Source organism: Hylaeus volcanicus, chromosome 1 (assembly GCF_026283585.1).
Source record: "Hylaeus volcanicus isolate JK05 chromosome 1, UHH_iyHylVolc1.0_haploid, whole genome shotgun sequence".
Classification (NCBI taxonomy): Eukaryota; Metazoa; Arthropoda; class Insecta; order Hymenoptera; family Colletidae; genus Hylaeus; species Hylaeus volcanicus.
In genome coordinates, this window is record NC_071976.1 from 1,538,068 (window position 1) to 1,547,969 (window position 9,902).

Sequence of the window (9,902 nt, forward strand, 5' to 3'; positions counted from 1 at the left end):
TCTTGGCTCGCGTGCATCGCTCGTTCACGATGCACGTGCACGACGGAACGGGTAACGGACCCGAGAGGGTGCGCACGATCGCCGCATCCCTCGCGTAACCTAAACGAAACTTAAATGAGTGCCTAAATTCCGCGAGTCACGCGAGCCTGAACCTGTCCGATGGAACGCTGATTTTTATTGGCATTCTCGAGTTCGAAGGGCTGCTCTCTCTGGTAATTGCCAACACCGTTTGGCTTCGTTTACTACATAGTTCTCCAGGTACTTACGCGAGTCTGGTTTAGGTTTAGATTAGATCTGACGCGTTCCGTTACGAGGGCGTTCGTGTCGATGTTAATTTTGTCCTCGACGCTGTTGCAATGTTTGCTCTTGAAATTTTGGAAGAGCTAGTTATCCTTTGCTATCGATTACTGTACTTCTGTATCGCTATACTTTGAGATGTTACAATTTTTATTCGTCACGATGTTGCATATCTCGCCCTACTAACGGAAATTCTACTGCACGAAGGAATACGTGCAAGGGTTTCGCAGCAGCATTTCCGTTTTCGGGGTGTGAGTGAAAAGGCTGGTTGCCATCAGCTTTAGTGGAGGGTGTAATTAAAGGGATGGCGAATCTAGATAGCGCTTTAGGCCTCGGTGCAGCATCATGCTTGTTCACCCGTTGAAGGCACTTGCACTCCTCTTGAGAGGAGGGAGTGTTTTACACCCTTGGGACACACGATCTATCAGCGTTGTTCCTGCCAGGCGTAATCACCGCCCTTAACCCTTTTCTTCTTAAAAGATAACGATTACGTCATACGCGAGAACAATGGCATTCCGTGGCTAAATCATGATGCGTGACAGCGCGGAACGGCAATTAGGGCGATAAAGGCGACGAAGGGATTAACCTCTTAACGACTGTTTTCATTGAAAAGAAACGACATGTACGATGGAATCGTCGAGACCTTTTAACGAGGATTCTGTTGTGATTGCGAAAGTTGTGACACAGAATCGTAGATTACAATCAATTTGATATAAGTGTCTGTAGAGACGAGCATTAAGAAACTAAAGCCAAGTATGTATGTATAAGCGAGAATAATGTTTGTGTTAGTCTGGAGATGGTTCCTTTTTAAAGGACCCTTCGTCTCCAGTGTCGCCAATGTCTTGAAACAATTTTCATCCACGATGATTTATCGTATACATTTATTGTATTCGTGCCAGGGCATTTCCCATTGTGAATCCCGCAACGCTGATGATATAATACCAGATTAATATACATATTGCGAAGGAGGCAGGAATGGTCCTGTCACTGACAGAGAAGGGAAGGATGCAATTGAGAAAATTGCTGGGATATCGGTTTCACCCTCGCATCACTCAGAGATGGTGGATGCGAAATGCAGGGTAACGTGGAGGAATCTTCCGGTCTAACGCCGGCTGACGCAGCTGCATGCCACCAAAATAAATTTTCACGACATCTACCCCGCGGCAATATCGCTGGAAATTTCAGGAAAAATGCTATTCCTTCTGCGAATCGTTCTTACTCGAAAACCCATCGCTTAGCAACTAATCGACCCAAGTTCTACTATTAAGTAGAAGGTACTCAGAGGTACTCTTTTCAACAGAATATCTATTAACTCTGCAATTGTAATTCATATCTCGAGATATACTTAAACGGTACCATAGAAAAATAAAAATATTTTCGGTTTGTACGAGCGTAAAAAAAATTGAAGATGGAAGGGCGTCCCAAACTTTTGAACATCAGACGAGCAATTAAAGAGACTTACTTCGCGGGTCCGAAGAAGGCTTTTATTCCTGCGCACCGTTACGATTCCCCTCCAACTTTCCTCCGTTCTATTATCAGCGCTACTCTATCGGAAAAGTTCTGCAATTCGTCGGATTTATCACGCCCCTCGTCCCCTCTCTACTTACTGTTCCAGCTGACTTTAAAATTTACTACTGTAATCGGCCGCTTGAAATCGCTCCCCAAGGTGTTTCATCTCAATTTCGTTTCAATATCGACTTCTACGTTGGAGGAGATATCGAAGGCGGGAATACAGCTCTATCTTATCGATATATTTAACCAGAATGTAGGTTTATCTTACGTCCAATCATCATCTATATTTCTAAAAATTCGAAAAACCGACGTCACTCGTAGAAACCCCTGAAAAATAAAAACCGTCCAAGCAAGTTTTCCCTTAATCCCTAATGAACCCTTTTTTGGCCAGTTTCAGGCCGTCCTCTTCCCTCGAAAAAGCTGCGTTTTTCGTCGGAATCATTGCTCGAATCGTTAATTGGATAGCCACGAATGGCTGAAGAGTGCTCTCGATTTTCCAGCTTACTTTCGAAGGGTCGTTCAACGTGAGAGCTAGTCCCGATATTGGTGAACGAACCAGGCCGAGGACAGTCGAGAACGCGATTTAGGCCCCCCCGCCCCCCGCGTGACGAGAAAATATTTTCCCCAGCCACTCGGTAAACACGTCGCTTCGTGACGAGGAAGATTGCTCGGGACTATCCGGGGGTAACTTTCGGAGGATTGTTGGCACGAGAGACGAGTCCAAAGTGAATCAATGGAGGTTGATTGGCCTCGCCGTGCCACGAGTCGGGGGTTGGTCAATTACATGGTCCGTCGTCTAACTACAGCTCACAATGACACCCGTGATTTTCGACCGCAACCCAACGGGGATACCAGCCTCACTTTTCAGGATGACTCACAGAGATTCTCCGCAAAAAGGAGAAATCTTCTGCGCTCGTTAACCCTCCGTTGCATCCACTACTTCTTTCTACCCAAAATATTAACCCTAAACCTACCAACGTTCACCTGTAACTACTTCTACCACTACTACAATCGAGTAATGCATGAAACAATTGTATATAATTTTGATATATCATTTTTAGAAATTTCAGATCGTTATTACTATTACTGGGTCACTGTACTTTAATTTATTTGACTTGCCCTTCCCGATAGGCTGACATTCCCTGCCATTTGCAACTTTCCAAAAGCAACGTAATCTATCGGAACGATCGCCTCGATAAATGGCCGTCCACGGTCGAATCTGAATGACTGGACTAATTAGCGGGCCCACGCGAATACAGGTTGTTTCGAGCGAAGATTTCATTTCACGGTCAGCGATTAATTGACCCGTTCCCGAAATTTCGAGCTGGAAACAGCAGCGGCGATGCTCGCGAAACAACGGGAATCACGGACGGATGCGCTCCTGATTATAAGCCCGCTTAACGCACGATTAGCACCCGCGCGAAACGCCAGGATACGTTAACAACGACGGGGAAAACAATTGGAAACAATTCGAAGGCTACTCGAGCGAGCGGGATCGGAATCACTCGTCAACAGGAGCCACGAAAATCCCTTAGCCGAGAGCATCGAATTCATCTGGTCGAGCGAAGTTGCCAAAGCGAGGGCTGGTTATTTCCAACGCGCATTTTAAGGGGTGCGACCGCAAAATGAACCGAGTTTACGTGAATGTGGATTAAGGAACAAAGGAACTCTCGATTCGACGTTACCGTAATTAGGAACCAGCTTTGGAGAACTCTTTAACGAGAACACGGGGAAATTTAGAGAAGTATATTAACAAGAAGAATAATTTTAATCGAATAAATTCGATTCAGGGGGGGGGGAGGGGAGGGTGTTTCATCGAATTAAAGTTCGTTGCTATCACTGGATTTGTGGGGATTCCCGAGTCTTTAACGTTCATACGGATTCATAATTTACTTGATTCGCGTTCTCACTTTCTCGCTAAAAAAAGCTAAATGTATACAAGATGTCCCTGAAGAGGTTAATTTGGTAAATTCCACCTTGGTCTCCGAATGACTCTAAAACAAACGTGGAACAAATAAAGGCTTGTTCGAGACAAATTATGATACTCATCGTGTACACGTGCTTTATGAAAACTAGAATAGTTACACGATCCAGGGGGTTACCGGTGCATTTGTTACTTTTACGACGTTAATTTCCTATTCCAATGCGATTGTATGTACGCAAATACACGGTGCAATTTTGTTGAAAATCACCTTAGCGGTCATCGCCGTGTAGGTACAACGTGGTAATAAATGGACGGTCGTTTTGCGGTAACCCGTTGAATTCCGCGCGATAATGAAATCACTCGTCGCTGCTTTGTTCCATGTCAAATATAATGGAACGGATCCAAGAGAATGAATAATATTTGTTTTGGGATAGTTATATGCCGCTATACCAGAGTAACATAACTGACGGCGTATTTTATGCGTTTACGATATAAATTAATGTAACAAACGTGCGGGGAACGTAACCAAAAGGTACGAGCACTTGCGCACAATAATAATATTATTGTATTTGATGTTTTCTATATTATCGCGTTATATTACTCGTAGTAAGCAAAAGATAAGCAAACGTCCGGGTAAAAGAGACTATGGGGCAAACTCGAAGAGATGCGACGCGAAACCGTGAAAAATTCTTCCTCTTCGAACGCGCTGCCCTGTGCCGGAAACCTTTCATTGCCGACAATTCACACAATGTGTTGCTGACAGGTCGGATTTGCCACGAGCGGTACTAATTCTTGGTGTTAACATACACTTCACCGATGTAATTGGATTTTCGTATCGCTCTATCGTAACTGTCCACTTGAATGACCACGATTCGTGTGTTGGGACCACCAATATTAACGCGCACATTCGAGCAACGAAATACCAAGAACCTCTGCGCTTTGGTTTAAATAATTTTAATATCTGTAATGTACAGCATGTGAACTCGATTTGGAGAATAGATCACAAGAGGAGTGGCAATCGTTTAAAATTGTTGTGGGCAAAGAAGGTTAAATGTCAGGAATTACTGTCGGAGCAATAGGAGGCAACCACTCACCAAAACTGAGCACGTTCGAGTAAAGGTAGTAAAGTAACCACCTGCACCAGAGGAACACTCGCAGCCTGGCACGTTTCAACGCGACCATAATCAACGTTTAGCGGAAAAGATTTGAAAGGTTCGTCTTGAACGTACCGCGATCCACGCGTGGAAGATCCACGAACTGAAATGGCCCACATATTAAACAGTGGCACATCGCCTCCCGCTGCATAATGTGAGACCATCGGGTGAGAGCAAGAGGGAAAAGGGGGAAGAGTACTGGAACGAGGAAGAAGGAGACGAAACAACGAGCCCGTATGATTCCCCTACTCGCAAACGAATGAATGACGCCATTCGTTAAATTGCGACTAAGATCCGGATGTGTCGAATACGAAGTGTTTGTGTCAGCTTCAAGAAACGAGGGAACTCGACTCCTTTCACATATTTTCGTTTATATAGAAAATGTACCGTTGAAAATCCTTCCTCTGCGAGAACAATGCTAGAACCGATCATAAGAACTAAGAACGAAGGCTACGACACGGATTTAACTACATCCTTATCGCTACACGAAGTTTGCAAACACTTAAACGAAAGTTTACGAGCACTCGAAACGCACGAGTGGAATTACGAGACAACGAGAAAGTGTCCATCAATTGGAAAAACATTAATGACCGGAGGGGGTATCCTAGTTTAGACTTTTTTGGGGACATTTTCTCAATGTACGCTTTCTTCGAAGGACTCTACAAATAATAAAATTAAAAAAAAAAAAAAATAGTTGAGAATTGATCAAACTTTTCTTGGACTAGGATACCTTCTCAACGCAGAGAAGTGTAAGGGCAGAGTTATGTCGATAAGATGTAGTGCAAGAAAAATGAGGGACGAGAAGAAAAGAAAGTTCCAGGACAGAGCAAATATTGCGTGACTTGTCGTTGTAAGTTTACGTCGGGGTTACCATTTCTCTCCGCGGAAACGCACTTTATGGAGGATATTATCGTTCTAATACCCCGCGGAGCCGACTCGTAAAGGACTCGAGGAATCTTCGAGGATCTCCGCCGTCGAAGGAGAACCACAAATTTCGCGTATTCTTTGTGGCGTCTCGAGGAAATAGAAAGCGACTTGCTTCGCTTACGATCGTTTTTATCCGTGCCAGATACGATGCGCATTTACGGAGAACCTTCTCTACTTTATAGGTTGTCGTTCTACCCTTCGGGACCAACACAGTTCCGAGAAGAATGTTACTGGACCCATTCGGATGATGCACGATCCCTATAATCATCGAAAATGTCTACCTGCGTCCAGTGACGCTCACTGCAATTTTATTCGATGCGTTTCGGACGACGTTATTGACATAATTAGACTGCGGACCTTTGTGCGTTCATAGGAAAATTAAATTGGATCGGTGAAAACGTTGCAAGGACTAATCAGCGTTTGGCTCGTAATTTTTCTGCACCTTTGCGGTGAGACCGCAGGCTAGTATTACCTGTACGACTTGACACGAAAGGTCTTCCGGCAATATCACGTTTCAAACTCTTATTTTCATAGCGATCGCGTGCTCGTATCTTCAAGGTGTCTCGATGTACGAAATCCCCGAATGCAAACGATTGTATTCGTCGTAACGAGCGGTAAACAAATGATGTCGTTGAAATTACTCACCTAATCACGAGTCCGCGGGGCAGACGGCACGTCGACTACTTCAGCTGATCGCGGCATGCAGCCAAGTGGTTCGCAACCGCGAAATAAGACACTGCGACACACAACTACACTGTCCATCGACCTCGTCCAGAACTTGTCTGTCTGAATAAAAAATACGAAACATTACATTCAGACATTCTTACGCTCTGAGACGCTGCGATCAAAGATTTGTTAATCAAAAATTTGGTAGAGACAATTTGAATTGAACGCGGAGGCTGGATGCTCGACAGAGCAATTCAAAAATTATTCGAAAGGAGTAGAACGTGGACGACTTAAATCGCGTCTAACAGAACCGTCCTAGCGTATTTCAATTGTTCCTCTCCAACCATGAAAGTGGACTTGAGCGCGGTTTCTTGGATTCGTTGCTCGTAGAAGGTCGTTGCACTACACGACTCCGCGAGGCTCAGTTTTGTCTAGATACTCGGCTCCTTGACCCTACTTTGCATCACGTGCCAAGCCGAGTGGGATCAGGTACCATTTATCCACTCCAACCGGTTGCGATGCTGTAATTCAAACCGCTTCGAGGGCCACCATTGTTAGCAACGGGAGATATCAATGTCGGATTGGAGTTGGCGTAAATACTTGGCGTTGTTCGACGGAACGTTGACGAAAACACACCGAGTGAAAACATGTGTACCCGCGACTATTGTTGTCTGGTATTCTTCGAGTAATTTACGGTACAATGGAGCACATCGCGCGAACTAATGGGGAGAGTAACTCTCGATCGTTTTACTTTCAGAGGATAATAAAAGAGGGCTCCTCTTTGTGGACTGTGCATTTTATGCATTTACGATGTAAATAAATATAGTGAATATATAGTTAATACAATAAAAAGGTGAGTGTATTTATGAAAAATGAAACATGTATCGTATTCTATCAATTGTAGAATATATTCGACGAACGTTACGTATATTTTATGGATGTTTTTCATATAAATATTATACGTCGTGTAAAATCCACAGTCCAGTTATAAACTACGTACAACGTAGATATTTGACTCAATATTTGAATCCAGTACGTATCTTGAAGCTCCTTTATACTCGAAGTTTATTCCTGAATTCCCTACACTGCTCGGATTAACAATAAACAACGAACAGGGTAAAAATCCAATTTTCCAGGCTACCAGCAACGATTTCCATGGAAATCCGTTCGCATCTCCTGTTTCGCTCGCGCCAATAGCTCATCCATTACTCGATGGTTCTCGACATTTTCTTTTAGCAGAGCGTGCGAAAGGGGGATGAACATTTATTCGGCCTATCCGTTCGCAACGTCGTAATTCAAGCTACAGAGAGGGTGCCCATTGTCGGTAGGAGAAAGATATCAGTGACAGTGAGTTTAAGTACTTAGTCGCGAGTCGCGTATCAAAAGAGGGAAGCCATTCGGTGGCTCGACGATGGGTATTGTCCGTAAACGTGCCTTTTGTGTTCCAATTGAACCGCGAATAGATCATCTTCGTCGCGGGAAAAATGCGCCGCATTCCGTGGCTTCCTTTTGTTTACCAAATGCGAACGAGCATAGAAAACGGACTAGGTATACGGCGTTAGGCGAATTCGGAATATCGCGTGCTTACGAATGCGCGCATCGGCGTGCACGTTGTTTCGATACTCGGTGAATGGACCCGATGAATCGTACAAAAAGGGGATGGAGCAACGATGTTTTGCCTCTGCTCGTTTCTTTTACCTCTATCATTCGCGTAACGAAAAGACTTTTTATTCGTTGGGTTTATCGTTATTTATCTGGTAGAGGTGGAGTAGTGTTCTCGGCGTAACAGAAGGTTCGCCTGGGAAAAACTAACTCCAATCGTGGCTGGAAAGTACGTAAACCTGATTGCGCCCGGTGAAGCACGAGCCAGCGAGATGAGAACGCAGATTCCTGAGAAAGTTTACAGTGATCATGGTTGAAGATATTAAGGTCGAGCGTAAGGCAGCGATTTAACTTTCCCTCGAAACCTTATATTCTCATATGGCATGAAAGCCGATCAATATCCTCGAAATAGAACGAATGAGTACACGCTTCATGCCGCACGGGAGCGGAGGAGCAACATTTTCCAAGCCTACGTGCACCCTAATATTAACGGACCCTATCGTCGACGACGAGGTGCATGAAACTACGCGTTGGTTGCAAGTTCTGAGCAGGTACGTTCCAACATCGTTTCACATCTACGCGTTAAGTATTCGTTCCATCTTGAAAAGAAACGATGCGTTGGATAGAAATTTTAGCCACCTTCGTTAACACGTTGAGTGCCGTGTAACCCATATATAAGTGACGCTATTTTTCACTCGAGAATTAAAAAAAAAATAATTTTAAATTTCAAGTGCCAATCTCGGCAGAAATTTTCAAGAAAATTCGCCTGGCAGTCAACGTGTCAGCAGCTCGTTCTAATCATAGCGAATGATCGAATAATCGAGTAGCATGAAATTATAAATTTGCGGGATGTTAATTTCTTAATATCAGTTTCACGAAAATAACAAACATCGTAAAATTGTCTTATTTAAACGAGCCCTTAGAATCGATGCAATGCGTTACCATTGACACCGTTCAGTCACCCTAGCGTAGTCTCTCGAAACAAGTGACAGCGAAACCGGTACCTGTGGTACCACTCGTTACTCCTACGACGATAACGTAATCGCACGTGCACAATCGCCAAGGCAAATTGTTTTGCTTACGTTTGCAAGAACAAGCAAAACAAAATTTCATACGATTTCGCAAATCGCGAGCGTAATATACGAAAGCCTCGACCCGATAAATCAGCGAATTTAATTGACCGTGTATAAATAAATTCTAGCATTTCGTTAAGGTGACTTTTTAACTCCGATACAGTCAAGAATATTAGTCTAGTATAACATCAGCCTAAGTAAACTCTTTCTAAACAGGGTGAGGGTAGTTGAAGTGTTAAGCAGCAACCTCCCTCGTTGAACCCAAAATTTCGTTTAAAGTTACGCCATGTGACACCAGTGAAACCGTTGAGAGATTGGCACGGAATAAGACATGATAATTTATTCGCGTTTACCTTTAAATCTCCCGCATTTGTCCGAGGTAGCTTCAGCAACGGCTGGCACACACCTGTTTAGATCTTCCCTAAACGGATAATTATCCGTTACTGCGCAACACGAACGCGCCTACACTGTCGCGGCGATTCAACGCGAGTCCCTATCGAGATCTCGATCTTGGACACAACGGCACAACGATCCTGCTTTATTTAGGAACAACGGACACTGTCGATCGCGACGCGAAATCGGCCGCGATTCGAGACGCCCCACTTCGACATTGCACACGGTCACGACGACGAGGTAACGTTGTTGGTGGTAAGAAAAACAATGGTGAGGAGAGAGAGAGAACGGTTAACAGACGAAAGGTTAGGAATACAACGATTGAAAACACCCCGCGACACCGACGATTCGAGG

At 44.2% G+C, this 9,902-nt stretch overlaps 1 protein-coding gene across 4 annotated transcripts in view; it reads right to left on the reverse strand.

Annotated features, from left to right (window-relative positions):
* The window catches only part of LOC128873095 (kazrin), a 70,182-nt gene extending 60,280 nt beyond the window's left edge, over positions 1–9,902 (reverse strand). For 3 of the 4 annotated variants that reach the window (XM_054116402.1, XM_054116386.1, XM_054116376.1), the window contains exons 1-2: positions 9,509–9,902; positions 6,460–6,600 (exon numbers count right to left, since the gene is read on the reverse strand). The gene's annotated coding sequence lies outside the window, so the exon portion shown is untranslated. The remainder of the gene's footprint in view (positions 1–6,459; positions 6,601–9,508) is intronic. The other variant, XM_054116394.1, reaches the window with a different exon arrangement.